Consider the following 24,809-nt stretch of genomic DNA (forward strand, 5'->3'; position numbering starts at 1 on the left):
CAAATAAAGGCAGACAGATACCTAACTGACTGAGCCACTCAGGTACCCTGAATCCAACTTTTCCAAATGCCTTCAGAAAGTATGGTTGCTTGTCCTTGACCTTCATTAGATGGTGAACTTCAAACATGCAGACCTCTAGTACCTAGGCTGGTACCTGTCTTATAATAGATGCTTAGTTAATATTTGTTGAATGATCAGGTGTATAAATAATGAGGAATGAGAGAAAAGGGTGTGAAAGTAGAGAGAGAAGAATGTATGTTCTATAAAAGCGGGGGGGGGGGGGGGAGTCAAGCTTGTGCATTGATAGGTCAAATGAAACCTTGAGATTATGCTGAATGTCAGGCCCCCAGACTACCTACTCTTGTATGAAAGATTAGAGATGTTTATTTCATAGATCCTCTTTGTAAATGGCAATGGTTGGAACTGGGGGAACAAACAAGAAACCTCTTTCTCTGAGTCTGATTTTCTTCTAAAATCAACACCTGTCTTATTCTTCCTCACAGATGCCACACCAAACCTTCAAATTCCTCTTCCATTTTAACTCTCAAGTTTTGTCCCAGACCAGATCAATTTTTGCATAAACAAAAAGAGCCAATGATAAGCATTTCTGTTCAAGAGTTATTTACCTCAGGCTTTTATCTTTAGCAACCCAAAGAACAAATGGAAATTTGAAATGATGGTTTTTCTTTAACCAGAACTAGATAAATTTCTCAAGTATGACTTCCTACCCCAAGGCTAGAGCAAACCTTAAGAATATTGTTTTCTTTTCCCACCTCTCATGCTAAAATACACCCAACACTCTATTAGACGTGCAGAGCAGAGCAGTGCACATTTATCTTCAGTGAGCCATGTTGAAAATTCTCTGCAGTTCCCATTTCCCACCTAGATGATATACATAAGAGTAATAATAAGTTTGCAGCCTCTGTAGTCTCCTTTTCTTGCATCCTTTTCCCTGCCCGGTGTACTTCCTGCTCTCTTCTCCCTTCTCCCTTATTAGACCAAGGTTTCAATGATGGTATTAACTCTTGGTGATTGGAGAACTAATTACACATTGTAGCTCCTTTTCTGCCTCAATCAAGCATTCAGATTTTAAGGCACTTAGCTCCATGTGTGGCCTTTACAGTTTTTGTACATTAAAGGAATTTTAAGCCTCTGCAAGCAGATGAAGAGGTACATTTTGGGTGATTGGGGCCCTTGCAGTCTCATAAGGCCTACTTCCTCCACAGGCTCTGTAATGAATCCTCTTAGAGAACTGGTATGGGGAAAGAGTTGAAAAAAGATAACCTATGATCTCTTCCCAAAATTCAGCCTCCAGGAGGAAATGGGTTCCTTGTCAGCCTAGCCTAGGATCTTCTTTCTGCTGGGTGCTGGCATCAGAGAAGCTTGCAGCCTTTTGTCCTTGTCTTTTAAGACCAGTAGCCTGCCTTACTGTATTTCGCCCTGGCAGGGTCTGAATGTAAGCCAGTGATCCCTTACTTGACCTCTTGTCTAAGACTCCCAGATGCATATTTCATGTTTCTGGTATTTTGATGTTCAGTAAGTATTTAGTAAGAGTTTTAGAGTAGGACATCCTTATTTGATAGCCTCAAATGGAACTCTCACTTCCTATGTTATATCCACCTCTGAGAATATAGTTTCTGACAAATTGAGTTATAACCTTTGTAATTAGATTTGTGGCCATAGTTTTGATCTTAAATGGTGAGATGAGTGTATGTAGCTCCAGTGGTTTACTGGAGGTAGACAGGGCCTGATAAGTGATATAAGGCAGGCATTAGGCCAAGGTTGTGGATTCTAAAACAGAGCCTCCTTATTCCTTGAATGGTGCCAAGTTGTGGATGAAAACCACTGCTTCCTGTCTGAGAGGACCGTTGGATGTGATCTTTGAAACTTATTCTGCAGCCTGCTGTGTGCGTGGGAGAGGCGGCCAGAGTTGCTTAGCCACTCACTTTTTCCCATAAAAAGTCCTGATAATGCCTTTGAAATGTTCCTTATGCTGCTTTGTATTCTTTTCTTCACACTAAATTATCATAAAGGAATATATGGAAATATTTTATGCTCTTGCTGCTGTATACATTGCTTTTTTTTTTTTTTTTTGCTTATAGGAATCTAGGTAAAATCTAAAAAGGCTGGTTGTCTTTCATGTTTTTGTGGTTTGAGTACTTGAGTACTAGGACTGGAATGTGGGAAGGCCAAAACAACCGTGACACTTAAACCATGTCTTTTTCAGAAATATTGTTCAGCATCCTCTGGAATTCTAAATAGAAGGTCACTGAGTAAAGAGTTGGAGAGCTCTAGGGGGAGAAAATGATGTTCTTCCCTACAATGGTATCAGCATCTATAATGCTATCTTTGTAGAACCCCCCACCAATATAGCAATTACTGTTTCTTGATTCAGCAAACAAATGGACTACGCACTATGTGCCAGGCATTGATTGGGATTCAAAGTGAAACTAAGACAGTGCCTATGTTCATTTTCTATTGCTTCTGTAACAAATTACTATACACTTAGTAACTCCAAACCACACAGATTTATTATTTTGCAGTTCTAGAGATCAGAAGTTCTAAAAAAAAAATCAAGGTTTTGGCAGGGCTGTATTCCTTCTGGAGGCTCTAGGGGAAAATCTGTTTTCTTGCCTTTCCTAATTTCTAGAAGCTGCCTATATTCCTTGGCTCATGGCCTCTCCCTTCATCTTCAAAACTAGTAGCATATAGCATTTTCTCTCCTACCTGGCTTCCACTTCCCTCCTTATGTCTTTTTCTGTTTGCCTGACCCTCCTATCTTGTTCTGGTAAGGATGCTTATAATTAGATTGGTCTCACTTGAACAATCCAGGATAATGTCCCCATCTCAACGCCCATCGCCTTAAGTGTATCTACAGGTCCCTTTTGCCAGTTAAGTCAAGATATTCAAATATTCTAGAGATTAGGACATGGACATTTTGAGGGGAAGTCATTATTCAGCCTTCCACAGTACTCCTGCCCTTGAACTAGTTGATAAAATAACATAAGATGATATACATTAAACAGATGTTAATCATTAAATACAATAAATTATAAGATAATATCTGTACAACCTACTGTGGAAACACAGAAAAAAGGATAACAAACTCTGCCCTGAGGAGATGCTTTACACAGAAGGAGATTTGGATTTTATATTGAGTTCTAAAATAAGGCGAGGGGTTCAGTAATTGAGGAAGGAAAGGGTATAAAAGGGAGAGGGAGAGCCAGGCTTGAAAGAGCCTGTCTTTCTCAGGCAGCAAAGACCAATTCAGTATGGCTGAGATGTAGGGGCAATAATAAAGACTGAGGCCAGTGAGGCAACAGTTGGGGCCTGATGAAGAAGGAGTTTGTACTCACATGCCATCATAATAGGCCGAAGTGTTATTTTCCTGTAGGCAGCAGGGAGCCATGGAAATAAGTATTTCAGAAAGACCACACAGGGTGTAGTATGGAGAATGCTTAGCTGGAGGAAGAGAGAAGTAACTGAAGGCAGGGAGGTCACTGTCCTTTTTTTTTTTTAAGATTTTATTTATCTGAGAGAAAGAGAGAGAGCACAAGCAGGAGGAGGGGCAGGAAGAGGGAGAAGCAGACTTCCCTACTGAGCAGAGAGCCCTATGTAGGGCTTGATCCCAGGATCCTGGGATCATGACCCGAGGCAAAGGTAGATGCTCAACTGACTGAGCCACCCAGGTGCCCAGAGAGGTCACAGTTCTTATAGTAAGATGTCTGAAAAAATGTAACACATCATCAGTATAAACAGGGTTAAGTCCATAAGCTCTTTGATTTGACTGTTTTTCTACCTGTAGTAGGCTGAAAAATGGCTCCCAAAGATATGAGATCCTAGTACCTAGAACCTGTAAATGTTACTTGATTTAGAGATAGGGTCTTTGCAAATGTGATTAAAGTGAAGGTCCTGAGATGGAGATGGAGAGTTTCCTGGATTATCTGGGTGATAATTTCCCTAAACAAAATCACATGTATCCTTCTAAGAGGGGAGTAGAGGGAAGTGACTGACAGAAGAGGAGGAGACAATGTGACCATGGAGGCAGAGAGTGGAGTGATGTGGCCACAAGTTGAGGAATGCCAGTAGCCACCAGAAGCTGGTGTAAGCAAGATTCTTCTTGAGAGCCTCAGGAGGGAACATGGCCCTGCTTCACCTTGGTTTCAGCCCAGTGAAACTGATTCTGGACTTCTGGGGTCCAGAACCATGAGGAAATACATTTCTGTTTTGTTTTTTCTTTCTTTTTTTTTTTCTAAGCTACCAAATTTCTGAGAACTTCTTACAGCAGCCACAGGAAAAATACAGTCGACCTTTGAACAATGCAGGAATTAGAGGAGCTGAACCCCCCTCCCCACAAGCACAGTTGAAAATCTGCATTTAACTTTTGACTTGCCAATAACTTTACTAATAGCCTACTGTTGACTAGAAGCCTTACTGATAACATAGTCAATTAATACATATTTAATACGTTACAGGTATTACAGACTGAATTCTTACAATGAAGTAAGCCAGAAAAAATGTCATTAAGAAAATCACAAGGAAGAGAAAATACATTTACAATACTATACTGCATTTATTGAAAAAGGTCAGCATATTAGTGGACCCACGCAATTTAACCAATGTTGCTCAAGAGCCAACAGTAATACCATCCTTTACTCTGAATGGGAATGTCCCATGACTCCCTGGTTATTCTTAGGGCAAACAGGATGCAAAGAATTTTATACCACCTTTTTTTTATATCTATAATGCATCTTTCCCAAATAGCTATCATATAGTCTTCATCGCTAAGAGGTTAATGGGGGATGCATGTTTCTATTTTATTTATTTATTTATTTATTTATTTATTTATTTATTAAAATATTTATTTATTTATTTATTCAAGAGAGACACAGAGAGAGAGAGAGAGAGAGAGAGGCAGAGACACAGGCAGAGGGAGAAGCAGGCTCCGTGCAGGGAGGCAGATGCAGGACTCAATCCTGAGTCTCCAGGATCACACCCTGAGCTGAAGGCGGCGCTAAACCACCAAGCCACCTGGGCTGCCCGCATATTTCTATTTTACACAAAGAAATCATTTTGTGGCTCTTAGTACAAGCCTTAGTCATGCACTATATAAATATGTAGTTTTAGAGTTTTATCTTAAGAACTTGAGATGATGTGCGCAGCAAAAACCAAACAAGTGTTAGCTGGGGTTGATGGATCAGCAAGCTTTCCCTGAAGGGTGGCACCATTCTGAGCTAACACTTCATAAGGAAAATATTTGAACAAGACTGTTAGCTCTCGTGATACTTTGAAGAAATTGCCATTCCCACAGGGGCAGCTCTAGTGCCATTCAGGAGAGACTCTTTCATGTGTGTACAGTTTTTGTATATACAAATCAGATGCCTGCCATATTTTTTTAGTGGGTCGTAAAACTTTATGCATATTAAAAAGTAATAGATGGAGTTAACCTGTGAACAAGAGGCATTGGAGTAGAATATGAGGACCAAGGGCCCTCACAACAGAAAGTTTTTCCAACTTCAGGACTTATGGAACAAGTTGAGAGCCTCAGTTTCTCAAACTCTGAAAGGGGTTTAATAACAGCACCTGTTTCACTGAATTGTTGCAGGAACTAGGTGAAATAAAACCTACAAAGTACCTGGTGTAGCTTTTGCCACATGCCCAGCACTCAATGAATATTTGGTGTTGTTATTAAAATAAAAGTCAGAGAGATGGTGATGACATTATTTTTGTCATCTGGTATGGCTACATGGTGAGATGCCTGTTAAGAGCAGCATCTTGGGATGCCTAGGTGGCTCAGTTAGTTAAGCATCTGCCTTTGGCTCAGGTCATGATCTTGAGGTTCCTGGATCGAGCCCCAACCTTGGGCTCCCTGCTCAGCAGGGAGTCTATTTCTTCCTTTGTCTCTCCCTCTAGCTCATGCTCTCTCCCACCCTCCCCCTCTCTCTATCTCATAAATAAATAAATAAATAAATAAATAAATAAATAAATAAAATCTTTAAAAAAAAAACATCTTGTAGAAAATTCTGGAAAAGTACAGATACTATGTGGATAACTCAGTTTTTGAAGGTGGCATGAAGCCCTGAGCCAATATCCCTTGGGTTGTACTGCTTTGGCTCCAGGGATATGTGGAGCAATCAGTAAGAACACCCTGCCTCTGATAAGAGGAAGCAAATTAGAAGATGTAGGCCTGACCTTTAATGATTAAGCTGACTTTACCTTGGAGGTGGTAAAAGCTGGCCAGAAAGGACTTGTCATGTTCCTGGCCAGTGTAACAGGCATGACTATGCACAATGCAAGACAGTGGTTCGTTAAGTATTAAATTGTATAAGACATATGAAATGCTATTAATCAGAGAAGGGCTGGAGTAGCCAAAGGAAGCCTCAGGAAGTGAAAAATGAGGCTGGTTTTTTTTGAAGAAAGAGGAGGAATTCGACTAGAGTGGGGAGTTCAGAAGAAAGGGGAACATTTCAGGCAGGGGCCACTGTGGTAACAGTAAAGCACCACAGTAATGGTCCTAATTCCACCAGTTTGTCTAGGTACTTTGCTAGCTCCTTCCATCCCTGTTCCTTTGCAGCCAAAATAAACTACTCACTAGTCTCTATAGTTTGCCAATACTGCTCTGAAATCCAATTCATCTCAAAGTCAATCTTTATTTAGTTCTGCTTCTCTTTTGAAAGCCTCCTCTCAGCACAAGATAGCTGTGCTCTTGTGATTCTTCCTCTAAGGTCCCCATAGCACCTTGGGTGGTCCTTGCTAACACTACTAAGAACATTTGGCTTCTAAGTAGAGTTCTTTGTATAATTGAATTCCTCAAGGACAGGGATCAGGAATTATTCATTTTCATACATCCTGGAACAACGTGCAGAGAGCTCGGGATGTTAGATGTACTCCAGTTTTTGGGTTTTTCGTTTTGTTTTGTTTTGTTTGTACGGAGCTGAAGGATATTGATCTCTGTGTTTTCTGAGAACTTCTCAAATTGGTGCAGAAATAATAATCACATTACATATAGCCACATAATGTTGGAACTGGAGGGCCCTGTGGTTTATCCAAATATTTTATGTCTTCTGTCCTACTTCCTGGTTTGCTCATCTCTGAGGAAGGGTAGCTCATTGCTTATTAAATAATAGGTCCTTAAATAATATACAGGGATACCTCAGAGATATTGGCAGATTTGGTTCCAGACCACTGCAATAAAGCAAATAGTGCAGTAAAATGAGTCAAAAATTGAATTTTTGGTGTCCCAGTGCATATAAATATGATGTTTACACCACATTGTAGTCTATTAAGTGTACAGTAGCATTATGTCTAAAAAATAATGTATATCCACTAATTAAAAAATACTTTATTGCTAAAAATGTTAATCTGAGCTTTCAGCAAGTTGTAATCATTGACCACTGATGACCATAACAAATATAATGATGAGAAAGTTTGAAATATGGCAAGAATTACCAAAACATGATACAAAGCTATGAAGTGAGCAAATGCCGTTGGAAAAAAATGATGCCGATACACTTGCTCCATGCAGGGCTGCCACAGACCTTCAATCTGTAAGAAATGCAGTATCTGCAAAGTGTGGTAAAACGAAGGGTAATAAAACCAGGCATACCTGTAATGAGAATGTGATAATTCCCAAGTGGCCCATTTACAAATTGCTACCAAACATGACTTATACAGGTGCAGATAAAAGTCCTTTATTCAGTGATTTAGATCATGATGTCAATTAAAATTTTGTACTATGAAAAATCAGCTTTTGTATTGAGCTCTGAATCAACCTTTCTTTGTATTTAGGCAAGTGCTGTTTGGAAATTTACAGAGTCCATCTTGTTTAGAAGCAGGCTAGTTTCTCCCTCTGGGCAGTAATATATGCATTTATATATTTCTGGCATGGTTGCTTTCATTCGTTTGTCTTTCTCATTCATTACAAAAGCCATTAGGACAAGGACTCCAACCTCCCCTTTTTTATAACCACCTATACTGAGCTGCATAGTGATCTATCTGCTCATGCTCAGCACTCAATAAATACTGACTTACTAAAAGACCATGACCTCAAGAAAATTGATGGTGACAGAAATATTTGGTGAGCATTGTTGGCAGTATAGCCTTGTTCTTTTGAAGAGAGAGTCAAGAACAGAGGCAAATTAAAGATTTGATTCTGAAGTCTGGTTTTCTGTGTTGTAGGTAAACTGGCAATTTACTATGAATCTCAGTAGATTCTATCAAATAAAAACATAGTTCTCACAGTTCATTGTGTTCGTTAATGATGGTTAAGTAGAATCATCTCTATTCCCTCTTCCATGATTTCTGCTTTATGCAGGCTACATAAATCCTGCATTGATTACTTGTCTATGGCTTGGTTCGCAAATTATGGAATTTTTATTTTGCATAATAACGCTAGAAAAGGCCCTTAGTTTTATTCATGCACTGGATTCTAAATGATGAAGCATATTATCCCCCAGTGGTAGTTACTTCACATACTCGATGATATTATTTTTCAAGGATCTGCTGTGTTTTGCTACTCAGTAGAATACATAATCCCCCATCACCCAATAAAAAACATAGTGGGTAAAGTACAAATTTCATTTTATAATTGGAGACTTCTAACATTGAGTATATGAAGCTTAAGACAAAGTTCAGTAAGAGAATATTTATCACCAAAAAAGAAAAAAAGATAATTTCTGTGTCTATGTACAAAAACCTTGTATGAACCAATTTCACTGCAAAGTGAACTCTTTAATAAGTCAGAAGATTTATCCTCAGTAAAAAGAAAACACAGGCAGACTCACAGCTATTCATTGTTATCAGTTCTTAGACTAGAGTATCATGTATGACTCCCCATGTTTTACGGATGAGTTATATTATAAAAATGTCCTGCTGCTCTCTTCCCAAATATTTCGTTTTATGGTTATATCCCTAACTACGGTTAAACTAAATGAAAATAATATGTCTGAAACTGAAAAGAGTTCTTATTGCTTTTTGATAAGGGCGATTTCTCAATGATATCAAATGGCGAGGTTTAAATCTCTCTGTCACTCACTCACACAGCCTGAATCTATGTATTTTGTCTTAGATTAACCACTAGATCTTCTAATTGGATTTCTCACTTATCAACTGAAATCTGAATTGGATAGAACCAGAATTGGCCAATTAACTGTATTCATTTTTACTTTGCAACTGACTGACCCTTGGAGTGAACTTTGAGACATATTTAGATGAGTATCCTGATCTGCACTACACTTCCTGACACTCAGCATTTTTTACCATAGTTTTTACGATCTTAAAATATTCCACAAGGCCAAAGCAGGCCATAATCTACCTAGGAATAGTGCAATAGGATCCTCGTTTCAATTTTCAGGCATTTGGAATAGAAGCTGGGATTGAGAGAATCAGCACTCTAGATCATGCTTCTAGAGTTTCTTCAATGACTCTAGACCTTCCTACTTTTACCTCCTCTTTTTAAAAAAAAGATTTTATTTATTTATTCATGAGTGATACATAGAGAGATAGACAGAGACACAGGCAGAGGGAGAAGCAGGCTCCCAAGGTGGAGCCCAGTGCAGGATCTCCTCTGGGATCTGAACCAAAGGCAGATGCTTAATCACAGGACCACCCAGGCATCCCCTTACCTCCTCTTACTAAACAGAAATCGCCCTTGCTCTCCATGGGGACTCTGAGCTCCTGAATTGCCACCATGGCCTTTTCCTTTGGAAGGGAAAATAGCAAGCTGATTGAGAGATAACCACATTAGTCTGATAACAGAAGAAGCTGCCATTGCTCACTATGCTAATGAAAATTATGATGACACCAAGACAGACTTCTAGGAAAACCTAATTATGCAACAGCATCATAGCAGAAAGCAATTTGAAGGATAATGTTCATTGTCAAGCACCAGGCAATAAACAGCTTTAGCAGGTGATTGAATGCCCCCAAAGAACTGGAAACATTTGATCACCATAAAGACACCTTATTGTAGATATTCTCGATCCTGAATGATATTCATATTCCTGACACAAAAAAAGAGTATGCAATAAAATACATTAAACTGTTCCTTCAACCCATTGATGATCCAAGGTGGAATTCTATTTTCTCAACCCTGGTTCAGTAGTCACTTATTAGCTGTAAAAATTTGGGCAAATTGGTTTGCATCTCAGTTTCAGTATCTGTAAGATGAGGATAAAAGCAGCCATTCTAGGGAGACCTGAGTGGCTCAGTGGTTGAATGTTGGCCTTCAGCTCAGGTTGTGATCCTGGCATCCTGAGATCAAGTCCCATGTCAGGCTCCCCGCAGGGAGCCTGCTTCTCCCCCTGCCCATGTCTCTGCCTCTCTCTCTCTATCTCTCTCTCTCTCATGAATAAATATAAACAGCTGTTCTACCTAACTTAGAGGTTTATTGTTAGTATCAAATAAAAGAATTGATGTAAAAGTACACAATATCAATACCACGATGGAACTCTTTTCTTCATAAGCAAGCTTCATGTCTTTGTGAACCCTCCTTTATGGAGGAGGTGAGTGAAAGGAGGCTTATTCTCTCTGTCCACTGATAAACCCCATGCTCTGGTTCAGCACTGACCATGCAAAGAAAACAGGATGAGAATATATTGCAGTCAGAGTTTCATAATCATCAGATCAAGAATCATTGATTCAGCACTCCATCTGAGATAACTGTGCAAATAAAGAACAAGAATAAGATAGGTCTCTATTCTTATGCTTGTCATCTGTGGGATGGAAGCAGGAATTCACACTAAATTAGTGGTTCTCCCAGTGTGGTCCAGGAACCCATTGGGATTCCCAAGACTCTTTTAGGGGATCTGAAAGGCCAATACTATTTTCATTTTCATACTAAGATATTATTTTCTTTTTTTGCCCTCGATCTTTCATGAGAATACACCGGCGTTCTCTAGAGGCTGCACGACGTGCAGTACACAGCAGATTGCACACAGAAACAGATGCAAGAATCCAGCTGTGTTCTAATCAGCCCGTTATCAAAAAAGAAGGAGAGGGAGAAGCAGACTCCCCACTGAGCAGGGAGACTGAAGCGGGACTTGATTCCAGAACTCCTGGATCATGACCTAAGCTGAAGGCAGATAACAACCGACTGAGCCACCCAGGTGCCCCCCAAAAAGATTTTTTTAGAGTGTAAAACAATGTCATTCTTCTCTCTCTCTGTTTTGAAAAAAAATTTTTTTTAATTTATTTTTTATTGGTGTTCAATTTACTAACATATAGAATAACCCCCAGTGCCCGTCACCCATTCACTCCCATCCCCCGCCCTCCTCCCCTTCTACCACCCCTAGTTCTTTTCCCAGAGTTAGCAGTCTTTACGTTCTGTTTCCCTTTCTGATATTTCCCACACATTTCTTCTCCCTTCTCTTATATTCCCTTTGACTATTATTTATATTCCCCAAATGAATGAGAACATATAATGTTTGTCCTTCTCCGACTGACTTACTTCACTCAGCATAATACCCTCCAGTTCCATCCACGTTGAAGCAAATGGTGGGTATTTGTCATTTCTAATGGCTGAGGAATATTCCATTGTATACATAAACCACATCTTCTTTATCCATTCATCTTTCGTTGGACACCGAGGCTCCTTCCACAGTTTGGCTATCGTGGACATTGCTGCTATAAACATCGGGGTGCAGGTGTCCCGGCGTTTCATTGCATTTGTATCTTTGGGGTAAATCCCCAACAGTGCAATTGCTGGGTCGTAGGGCAGGTCTATTTTTAACTGTTTGAGGAACCTCCACACAGTTTTCCAGAGTGGCTGCACCAGTTCACATTCCCACCAACAGTGTATGAGGGTTCCCTTTTCTCCGCATCCTCTCCAACATTTGTTGTTTCCTGCCTTGTTAATTTTCCCCATTCTCACTGGTGTGAGGTGGTATCTCATTGTGGTTTTGATTTGTATTTCCCTGATGGCAAGTGATGCAGAACATTTTCTCATATGCATGTTGGCCATGTCTATGTCTTCCTCTGTGAGATTTCTGTTCATGTCTTTTGCCCATTTCATGATTGGATTGTTTGTTTCTTTGGTGTTGAGTTTAATAAGTTCTTTATAGATCTTGGAAACTAGCCCTTTATCTGATATGTCATTTGCAAATATCTTCTCCCATTCTGTAGGTTGTCTTTGAGTTTTGTTGACTGTATCCTTTGCTGTGCAAAAGCTTCTTATCTTGATGAAGTCCCAATAGTTCATTTTTGCTTTTGTTTCTTTTGCCTTCGTGGATGTATCTTGCAAGAAGTTACTATGGCCGAGTTCAAAAAGGGTGTTGCCTGTGTTCTTCTCTAGGATTTTGATGGAATCTTGTCTCACATTTAGATCTTTCATCCATTTTGAGTTTATCTTTGTGTATGGTGAAAGAGAGTGGTCTAGTTGAAAAAATTTTTAATGAAATAAGTCATGTTCACAAATAATGGGTTTATTGCTGTCACTTAAAAGGAAATAGACAGTTTTAAAAATTCCAGTTTTAATTGCGAATATGGTAAATATCAAAAGATAACCCACATAAACAAAGCTTCTGGGAAGCCTTTATAATTTTAACTTTTGTGGGGCCCTCAGACTAACGTTTGGTACCACTTCACCAACCCAAACCATCTAAGTGTTAATTTATATGTTACTGACTGGGACACCCTCAGGACATTGCTACTCAAAGTGCGGATTGTGGACCACCATCATTAGCCTCACCTGGGAACTTGTCAGGATACCAAATCTCAAGTTATTTGCCTTTTAAGAAGATCTATCTGCCATACTCCCAATGATTTATATGCACATTTAAAGTTTGAGGAATTTGAGGCTAGATGATACAGGGGAAGCATCATAGAAGTGGGTTTGCAGAGAAACAGGCAAAGGATTCAGTCTGCAAATACAAAATTATCACACTAGCTGATAGTCTACACTAGATTGGTTGCTAATCCTGTCTGATAATTAGAATCACTTGGGGGATTTTATAAACTCTATATATCCCTAATGATTGTTGGCACATTTTTGTTTTGTTTTGTTGTGGAGGGGTATTTGGCAATATTCATTAAAACAAAAAATTCACATATCTCTTGATCAGAAAATTTTATTTCTAGGAATTGATACTATGTAGACACTTGCACATGTGCAAATATCATAACTATGAGAACACAGACGCCTGGGTGGCTCAGTGGTTGAGCATTTGCCTCCGGCTCAGGTCATGATTCCAGGATCCTGAGATCGAGTCCCACATCAGGCTCCTCTCAGGGAGCCTGCTTCTCCCTCTGCCTCTCTTTCTGTGTCTCTCATGAATAAATGAATAAAATCTTTAAAAAAATAAATGTGAGAACATTCACTGTAGCATTGTTTTGTTAATAACAAAAAGTAGGAAAGAAAATCTCAATTTCCAGCAGGAGACTGCTTAAATATATTGTTGCTTATCCAAACAATGAAATCCATGAAACTGTGTATATATATGTATATAGTTTGTGTAATAATCTGGAACAATTTCAAAACTGTCAAAATATGGGAAATGGATAAAGCAAGGTGCAAAGTGTTATGTATAGCTTGTTTCTCTTTGTAATAGAATGATATATATGTACATATTTGCTTGAATATATATCATATATACATGTATATTACATATACATTCATGATATATGAACATACATACATATATGTATGTATATTCAAGGGTTTGGCTCTTTTTAATGATTTTATTTATTTATTCATGAGAAGCAGAGAGAGGCAGAGACATAGACAGAGGGAGAAGCAGGCTCCCTGCGGGGATCCCACGTGGGACTCGATCCCAGGACCCCAGGATCACACCCTGAGCTGAAGGCAGATGCTCAACCACTGAGCCACCCAGGTGTCCCTCAAGGTTTTTTTTTTTTTCTTTTTTTTTTCCATAAAATGCTCAATAAACTAGTAACCATATATTCACTAAACTGGTAACAGTGGTCACCCAGCAGGTAGAGGTGGGGCTCATAATGAGTATTTGGGAAAAACATACTGTACAAGCTTCCAAAGTGATTCTGAGAGGCAATCACGTTTGGGAATTCTTAAACTTCACTGATAGTCACTCAGAGCTCTCTTCCCCACTAGCACATCACGGTGGGAAATAAAAGCGGCTGTGCATGCTCTTCCCTCTTCTCCCTGTCGATGCACTGACCACTCTTCCAAAAGATAAGAATTTTAGCCTGATCTCCTCTGAAAACAAGGACTAGCAGAGGGCAGAAGGTAATCACCAGATGTGTTCTTTTTGAATTTGTATGGGATTTTACTGCAAATATTTTTTTGGCACCTATCTTCAGGTGTAAAACAAAATGCTTGTTGACCCCTGAACAATGCAGAGGTTAGGGGGACTGACTCCTAACAGTCAAACATCCTGGTGTGATTCTTGGCTCCCCTCAAACTTACCTAATAGCCTACTCTTGACCAGGAGCCTTACCAATAACATAAAGAGCCAATTAATACAGATTTTGTATGTTATATGTATTATATGCTGTCTTCTTACGATCAAGTAAGCTGGAGAAAGGAAAATGTTATTAAGAAAATCATAAAGAAGAAAAAATACATTTACAATACTGTATTTATTTTTTAAAAATGTGTGTAAGTGGATCCACACAGTTCACACCCATGCTGTTCAAGGGTCAACTATATACTGTTTTGCAGAAGCTGTTTTCAAATTGAGAAAATCTGATGTTTTTATTATGTTTACAGACGTAAAGATTTGAGAGGAAAGAGTTGCCTTTCTTTCACCCTATAAATTGTCCTTGCAAAAGACATTTTTAAAGATTTCCCCCTCTCCTGGCTCTTCCATTATTCATCTCACCTGCTTCAGAAGGAGGATACCAATGTTGTACTTTTGCTGAGATTGAGGATGAATGTGTGGGGAATTGTCTTGAGTCAGTGTATATACATATGGGTTTTTTAAAACATATTTTATGTTTTATTTATTCATGAGAGACACAGAGGAAAAGGCAGAGACATAGGCAGAGGGAGAAGTAAGCTCCCCATGGGGACCCCAATGTGGGACCCCATCCCAGGACCCTGGGATCACGCACTGAGCCAAAGGCAGACACTCAACCACTGAGCCACCCAGGCATCTCTACATATGGTTTTTTATGTGTATCTAACCATACGCACATAAGATTCTATAACTTTCTCCTGTGTGGCTCAGTAGGTTAAACATCTGTCTTCAGCTCAGGATATAATCCGAGGCTCCTAGGATTGAGGCCCACATCAGGCTCTCTGCTCAGTGGGGAGTCTGCTTCTTCTTCTCCTTCTGCTGCTCCCCCATCTTGTTCTGGATATACTTATTACTCACTCTTGTTCTCTGAGATAAATCAATGAAATCTTAAAAAAAAAAACTTTACAGTTCAAGATGTTGCTTTATTTTCTAGAAGATTCCTTCTTGCTCTGGAATCCCATTCCCATAACTGTAAAGAAAATGGCTTTGTTTGGCATCAGCAATGGTATAGCTACCATCAGATAGCACAAGTCTAGGTACAAACTTGCTGGGTTTAGTGAGGCTTCCCCATTGTTCCTTAAAATTGGGTCACATTATAGTTCATCTAGACTTTCCTATTTTCATTAAGCTGAGCTGCCATCAGTAACCTGTACTGTCCTATCCCTTTAAAGTATGTCTCATTTTTTCCCCAGTCTATAAGTAGGATCTACTTAATCTGGGAGTATTTGTCTGATCTATTGATTCTTGACAAATGGGAGAGATGCAAATAGGATTTTTAGCAAGTTGTTAACAAGGTGCTTAGAGTTTACAGGAGATAAGAAGGGCCCCTCTCAGGACCAAATATCCAGATAGAGGTCATAATGGAAGGTCATCAATCCTCCCTATTACCTCTCTGGTTGTGTTGGTGATAGGAAGGCACTACCCTAGGAGAGGGTTGCGGAATTTTACAATGGGACCATGAAGTGTTCTCTAATGTAAGCCATTGTTAAAATATAGGTTTTAGAGCTAGACAGGAGACTATCTTAATCTGATGGTAAGACAGGAAAAATATTAAAAGCTCTTCTGAAAAAAAAAAAAAAACAACACAAAAACAATACAAGGGGTAAGAAGGGGTAAGAAGAAACCCTGAGTGTGCTGGGGATGATGGGTATGTTTACAACTTTGATGGTGGTGATATTTCCACAGGTGTATACATATCCCCAGACTCCTTGATATGTATGCATTAAATATGCATGGCTTTAACTGTAAAAGCAATTCTGATCCTGCCAACTAAACTGGTGTCTGGTTTCACAGAGGTGTCCTAAACCCACTAAGGGTCAAGGGCTGCAGACTGTGGGGACCTGTACTGATAATAGACAAAACCATACTTTTTGGACTACTTTTGTGGCAGCGGCAGTTTCTTATTTTGAAAATCCCCTATTTTATTTTGTGTTAAGTGTTCGTGATAATGTGTCTTTAGGAAGGATTGAATGCCTAAGGATTAGGCGTTAAGGATTGAATGTTTCCAAATTTTACAAACTGGGAGAGCAAAACATTTCCTTTGTGGTTTAGACTGTTTTCTTATTGTGTAAGTGACCTTGCTTTGTGTCACATATCTAATTATATATTTCTGTTTGGGAGTTCAAAGTTTGTTTTATTGCAAAGGGGGGGCGGTGGGGAGATACTGTTATTCCAAGTCACTGTATTTTCCACAAAGTTGTTTACTGTTGGACTGGCTCCACCTGAAATTGTAGCTTTATAAAAATCAAATGTGACTCCATATGCCATTTGGGTGGCAGGGGAAATTATTAATATATTTAGGTAAATGTTATTTATGATTGGTCGAGATAAATAACATTTTTATGTCTGAAATGTACTCTATCAGTGCTTAGATTTGCTGACCACTGGGAGATGCATGCTACCCTGTGTTAAGATTCTGGAAGGAAATAAACCCAACTTCGATATGTTTTATTTATATATATGATCGTATAGGAAGCAAAGATGCTGTGTCATCCCAATTCTAAATTTTGAGCTGTGTGTGCACCAAAGCCCAAAGCATCATTATGACTATGAGAAGGTGTGCCAGTGCCCCAAATTATTAGAAGCAGCGATAAGTATGCTTTTTACCCAGTGCCGAATACAAAGGCCAAAGGTCCCACAAGTAGTTATTTAATATTCTGTGCAAAGCCTCTGGATCCCATTTTACATAATGTGTGCTATGCTGATGTCTGGATAATTCACAGGAGTAAGCAATTTAAAATATAAATGGTTTTGATCAATAAAAGAGACAGGCTTCTAGAATTTGGAGCTGTGAAATCCCTAGCCCTAATAAAGTGTTATATATGATGAAGTATTAGAAGTTAATCACAAGACTGTGTTAAACCTGTTGTTTTCACGTTGCAGCATAAGGCATGAAAGCCAAGGTATGATGACAAATTGAATTGTTTTAAGAGGAAAAACGGTAATGGTGAATGGAATCACTGAATCCAGGTCACAGGAAAATCACTTGAAGGCCTTTGAGGGGTTTGGCATACAAAAATGAAGACATGGAGTGGACATGTGGGTGAAAGATCATCAGGAGGGTAAAGGTGAGAGCGATAGCTACTTCCCCAGGTCTGGAGATTTTACACAAGGAAGAGGGATTAGATTTGTCCTTTATGGCCCTACAAATTAAAATTGGGAGCAGAGGAAGATCACAATTCACCAAGAGGTAGCAAATTCTGACTACTTCTGGATATTTTTGGAGGATAAATTAGCTGAGAAAAGTTAGCTGGACTAGATCATTTCATCTTGACCCCCTTTATTGACTACTATTTTGTGTAATTACAACTAGAATTAACGTAGGAAATTGAATGTAGGCTTTCTTAGGGTAAATTGGAGTCAATTTCAAGGTTGCACCATCATAAGCAATCTGGGAAAAAAATTATAAGACATCATAAAGGAGAGCTAAAATTACTATGCAAAAGCTTCTTTTTTTATGCAAAAGCTTCTTTAATTTAAAGGACAACAAAGACAAGATAGGCCAAGGATATAGAAGATAAATTTGTACTGAAAAATATATGACTAATAGCTAATATGTATATAGCACTTAGAATAGGCCCTGTCCTAAGTGCTAAATTCACCTCATCCTCAAAACATTTTAGGTTGAGTATTGTTATTTTCTCCATGATACAGATGAATAAAAACAGAGACAGAGAGAATTAAGTAAATTGTCTAATGTCAAATCAATAGCAGATGGTGGAACGGGTGTATGAATCCAGAATGTCTTGGCTCTGAAATTTGTACTCTTAATCACTACTCTATACCACAAGTTCACAAAACTTTTCCTGTGAGGACCAGTTAGTCAAAACTTGGAGCCTTTATGGCCACACAGTCTCTGTCAAAACCATTCAATTCTGTTGTTGTATTAAGAAGGCAGCCAGACACATTATGTAAAAGAATGCATGTGGCTGTGTTCCAATCAAACTTTACTTATGGACATAAAATTTGAATTTCACACCATTTTCACATGTCATAAAATGTTATTATTATTATTATTATTTTTGATACTTTTACCAACCATTAAAAAACAGAAAAATCATTTCGGCTTGCAGGCCATAAAGGGTGGTAGGCCAGATTTGGGACACTGGCTGATTTTGGCCCATGACCTGGGCTGACCCCTTTTCTATACTGTCATGATCAGCATGGTGCATATAAATGATTAATAAACACATAGAACTATGACCAGTTCTTTAGAAATAAGAGGAGTGCAGGATGCCTGGGTGGCTCAGTGGTTGAGATCTGCCTTTGGCTCAGGGCGAGATCCCGGGGTCTTGGGATCAAGTTCCGCATCAGGTCCCCTGTGGGGAGCCTGCTTCTCCCTCTGCCTATGTCTCTGCCTCTCTCTGTGTGTCTCTCATGAATAAATAAATAAAATCTTAAAACAAAGAAGAGCGCAAACAAAAAAACCAGGATATAATGAATAACTCATCCGATCGAAATAAATTAAGGTAGGAGAATGAATTAGTGTAACTTTTCTGGTGGGGATAGGGAGCAGTTTGACAGTATAACAAAAAATTTATTTATTTTTTATTTTATTTTTTAAAAAGATTTTATTTATTTATTCATGAGAGACACACAGAGAGAGGCAGAGACACAGGCAGAGGGAGAAGCAAGCTCCTCACAGGGAGCCCGATGTGGGACTTGATCCCAGAACCCTGGGATCATGCCCTGAGCCAAAGGCAGACACTCAACCACTGAGCTACCCAGGCGTCCCAACAAAAAATTTTAATATGCATACACTTCAGCCCAGGAGTTCCATTTTGAACTTTTGCCCAAGAAGGAATTAGGTGCATGAAGATGTGTATAAAAATATGTTTCATGGATCTTTGTTTCTAATACAGAATAGTGGGGGCATGAAGTTTTCTCTAATGTAAGGAACAGGAAACATTTTAAATATTCTTTATTTTATTTTATTTTATTTTATTTTATTTTATTTTATTTATTTTAGAGAAAGAGAGTGAGAGTGCATTTCCCTAAGCACTCTGTGTTGCTTTGGTTTTTAACCATGGTCTTTATTGGTTTTATCTTTAGAGAAAGGTAAAGGTAAACTTGATTTTATTTTGAACAAAGGTAGCAAGGCTTGGCATGAAACCTCCATGATACTGTCTTTGATTTAGAACTTGCAGCCTATAGTCCCATCATGCACCTCGTTTCTGTCTCCAGCCCTTACCACCCGTGTCTTCCCCTTCATTTGTACTCACTGCTTTACTATGAAGCCTTAAAGCCACAGTGTTTTTTCTGTCCATCTTTATTGCCTCACCACTTGCATGCTCATGTCCTAGTTTTTTGGCTTTTTCTACTGGCCCTGAGGAAATCCCTCCCTCACTGCCAGTCCTCTGGTGTTGGGGCAAGACTGCAGAGACATTTTCTTGCAGGTAATAGAGGATAAATCTGAGAGAATTTGATTATCGTCACTTACTAATCTTTTGAAGTCATTGCTCTGCTATGTTTTGGCTCCCAGGAATGCTTATATCCTCCTGACAGTCTTCTGTACTTGGCTCAGCTATTTCTCCTTCATCTGAGGCACAGCTTCCCCTTTGATACCCTGAGAGTGTATGTGATAATTCCTAAGGATGATTGTTTTTCTAAAACATTGCCATGGCTCTGGATCCTCCCCAGATAGCAGATACATTTGAGTTTTCCATTGGCCCATGATCACCTGAGATAGAATAGGTCTATACTAGAGTGAACCTCAACACTCTCCTCAGGCAAATTCTGTATCTGAACTATCCCATCATCCTAGGATCCTTGATCTCTAGTGGTGACTTAGTATGTCCTGGATACTTTCCTTTATTCTGGCTCCTGCAGATTACAGAGAGGTGTTACTTTCTGTTACAGTTCAAGCTTGATTAGTATTTGAAGGAGGATGACAGAGGCTGGTGAGTGTGTGGTGAGGGGATTTGCCCACACTTGATGCTTTCTCATCTGCCACAAAACATGCCAATGGTCAGGTTTGGTCTCCTGTGCTACCTGTCTCAACTGTCCCTACGTTGTCCCGCCTCTCATTTAGCTTTATCTTTGATGCCCTCTGAATCCATGTCATGAAAGTACTGGGGATCTTCCTGTGCTTATTGTTAATCCTTTTTAAGTTTGCTTCTGTAAAAATATGTACATAACAAAACCAAAACAGAAAGACTGGCTACCGTGGAAAGCCTACTACACAATAATAGAATATCACTGCAGAAAGTGCCTCATGGAAAATATAGATGGAAAGTTCCTGAGAACCATAAAAGCTAATGACTCCAACACTATTTGCTTTCCTTCTATGAAATGGTGATACAAGGATCAGTAATCCATGCTGAAAGGGATTGTGTACAGCAGTGGGGAAATGACAGTGACCACCTAGCACTGTTATTTGGTGACCTCCTATCTCCTATCAGCTGTTAATGGCCCTTCAAAAGGAGAGATGGGATTGCTCTGGTGCAATCTGGCTTGCAAGATCACCTGGACTTTGTCACAAGCACAGGAGGAAGCACTTGGGGAGAACTGGGCACTGAGCCAGTTGGAAGAAGATATATATACATGCTTCTCACGTCCTACCTGCTGGAGCTGAGAAGGAATACATAATCTGCCATAGGAGCCTGTTTTCTCCTGTGGTCTTACATTTATACCTAAGGAGAATAATTATGCATGTTAATGGTATCATAGGATAAGACCCTGAAGATAAAAATCTTCCCTACTGATGCCTGGAATTCTACCATTAATGATCTATTTCTTTGTCTTTTTTTTTTTTAAGATTTTATTTGATGAGAGAGAGAGAGAGAGAGAGAACACAAGCAGGGGAAGAGGCAGAAGGAAAGAGAAAGGGAGAAGCAGACTCTCTGCTGAGCAGGAAGCCTGATGTGGGGTTCGATTCCAGAACCTCAGGATCATGACCTGAGCTGAAGGCAGATGCTCAACCGACTAAGTCACCCAGGAGCCCCTATTTCTTTGTTTTAAATGTGATCATTTCCACACAAACGTCATTTTAAATAAAGTTGTTCTTGGTCAGAGAAACCTACAAAACTATAAATACCTTTTAAAAAGAAATTATGAATTAATATAGCCATAGGTCATTCTTTAAAAGTGGGGAAAAAATGAGAAGCTTGCCATACATTAGACACTGTGAGTCGCATAGGTGTAGGGTTTCCCCAGTCTGTGATCTCAAAGAACACACAGTTCAGTGAAAGAGACAGAACAGCACTAATGGGAAGTGTTGAACTGAATGTATAATTTAATGTGAAGAGAAAGACAGGGAAAGACTGACCAATTCAACATTAGGCGTTAAGAAAGATTTCACAGGCCAGGGAAGTAACTTTTAAAAAAACACTTGCTGGGGGTGTCTGGGTGGCTCAGTAAGTTGAATATCTGACTCTTGGTTTTGGCTCAAGTTGTGATCTCAGGGTCATGAGGTTGAACCCCACATCAGGCTCTGCCCTTGGTGGAGTCTGCTTAAGATTCTCCCTCCCTCTGCCCCCACTTTCTTTCTTTCTCACTCTCTAAAATATATAATTTCTAAAAAAAAATGTTTCTTAAAAAAAGGCACTTGAGGACACCTGGGTGGCTCAGTCAGTTAAGCCTTATTTAACTCCTGATTTTGGCTCAGGTCATGATCTCAGGGTAGTGAGATTGAGCCCCGAGTTGGGCTTCAAGCTGGACATGGAACCTGCTTGAGATTTCCTCTTCCTCTGCCCTCCCCAACTAGTGTACAAGGTCTCTCTTTCTCTCAAGTAAATTAATTAATCTTTAAAAAGTAAAAAGGCCCTTGAGGATGAGAGAAACAACCAAATAAAGAAGGCCAGAGGGACACTTCAGGAAAAGAGAACACCATGAACAATTTTAAAGGGACTGGGGTGTACAATTGCATGATTGTCAGGGAATGGCAGGTAGATCTGAGTTTCTAGTGGGCAGGGTGCTGTCATGAATAAAGAACAGGCAGTATCCAAATTGTAAAGGGCTTTGATGTTTGGAATTCACTCTATACTCTGTAGGCAATTGTTTTCAAAAATACTGATGTCAAAGTCCAATACCCCAAATCTAGTCTAATTACATTACTACAGACTGGAGTCTCTGGACTGGCTTTTGCTTTTGAAGATTTTATTTATCTTTTGACAGAGAGAAAGAGTTAACACACAAGCTCAATCCCAGGACCCTGAGATCATGACCTGACCTGAAGGCAGGTGCTTAACCCACTGAGCCACTCAGGTGCTCCTCGACTAGAATTCTTTAAAAGTTATCCTGGTGACCTAATAAGCAGCCAGGATAGAAACCATTATGAAGACCAATGTAAATCAAAGGCATTGCTTAAATGCAACTGCGTGAAGATAATCTGCCTTATTCGGGTTTGCCTATTGCTGGTGTAAGGAAGGAAAACTTTCTCCTTCTTCCTTCTAGGTTCTTTGGCTGGTCTAATAATTCAATTGGCATAAGATGGATTAACAGGAGAGGGATTTAACTTTGTACATATGAGACCCCCACAAAGATAAGAGAGGCTTCCAGACAGCCAGGGCCATTGAGGCTTAGGTGCCATGCTGAGCTTAAGGAGAAGGGGTAGGGGCCTGGGACTTCAAATGGAAGGAAAGTGATTCACAGGAAGATGAAAAAGAGTAAATGCTTGGTGAACAAATGTATGCCATGGCAGACAAGCAAGTGTTTCTGATGTTAGAAAGTTATCTCTGGTATTAGCTCTCTTCCTGGTAGAGGCCTCCCTACCTAAAATTCTCTTAGGCAGTTAAGGGACAGGTTAAAAACAGCACACAACAGACAACTCTCTGTGAGTCTGTTAGTCTTTGATTGTCTTCAGCTCAAAATAATCCAGTGGCATATTTGGGGTCATGTATTCTGCTCCCCTTTATTGGCTCTCCCAGTGGGTTTAGAACTGTCATCTGTTCCTGACAACAGACACGTTCGTAGCAATGTGAAAGCAAGAGCTTTCCTCTTCATTATAACTAAACTGATTTTCTCATTTGCCTGGATTTATAAAAATAGACATCATAGAATTCAGCACTTGGAAGGGATTTTAGGGGTCACCCAGTAAAATGTATGATTCCATACAAGGGTTCCATTTATGATGTCCTCAAAAAGTGCATTTGCTTGAATACTTTTAGTGTTTGGAAATCCATTTCCTTTACAAAAAGTACACACACACACACAGCTTTCTTCTTTGGATCAGGAAAGGTTAATTTAAGAAAAAATAAAATTAGCCATTACATGTAAATATCAATTAAATTCATGTTTATATAAGACTAGAACCAAAAGAGAGAGAGAGAGAGATGCCCACGATACAATTGAAAATTCTCATCTCAAACCTTCCTTAGAGGCAAAGAACACAGTAAATTTAATTTCCATTAGCTTATTTTAAAAACCCAAAGACATACAATCTGGTATCCTGGGTAGTAATCATGATAACTTTCTAGAGTAGGCAGATGTACAGGATTATATGTAAAGGGATTCGAAATGCATCATTATTTGCCTCTTTTTGTGTCATCTAGTGTCACACCTGAACATCCTCAGGGCCTCAGACTCTGAATAGACAACTATTTTTAAATGTTCTAGTGTGTGCAAGATAAAATAGGTTTGGAGGACAGTCTGATTTTTATCATGAAATTTAGAAGATGGGGAATTGGAAGTATGTTCATTTCTTTGAAATGCTATATGGCATCTCTTAACACTTGAACAAGGTAACCCTCCACAAACAAAACCTCGTTTTAACTAATCTAAATTAAAAAATTAAAGTATTCATCTTCTGCAGTGTGCAAAGCATTATATTTAGTTTCACAAGGATTTTTTTACAATGACTCAATTATGTAATTATATGTTATAGCTGATTACATGCACTTACACTAATTATGTAATAAAGCATAATTACACTAATTACATAAACAGATGATCGACTAAAAATCAATTTTACCCTAGAACCCAAGGATATTCTCAGATATCAAAGGTAAGAGATTAGTGTTGTGAAACTACTAATTCAGCATAATCTCTAATATTCTTTGGCCATTGACATGATAGGAGCTTCGTGTACAACTTTTTCTGACCTCTCCAAACCTATTCAACCTATTCTAACTCTTGAAATTCCAGGCCTTTCAGTCACCTTCCAGCCAAGAAGGTGCTGTGTACTTGGATATGTGTTCAAAGTAAAAGGAGCAGAGAATTTGCATTAAGTCTTGCTGTGGAAAGTAGATATATTTAAGTCAGGAAAAGCACTCCAGATGTACTCAAGCTTTATGAAATAACTATGTTCTTTGGAAGTTACATTGAAATCTATTTTCCTCAAGGACAAAACAGTTTTGGAATAACAATGCTCGTTGATTTTCACTTGGCAATGCTGCCCATACTCTATTCCATGGGAGGAGCTTGCAGAGGGTAGGCCAGTCA

This window comes from Canis lupus, chromosome X (genome assembly GCF_003254725.2).
Source record: "Canis lupus dingo isolate Sandy chromosome X, ASM325472v2, whole genome shotgun sequence".
Taxonomy (NCBI): Eukaryota; Metazoa; Chordata; class Mammalia; order Carnivora; family Canidae; genus Canis; species Canis lupus.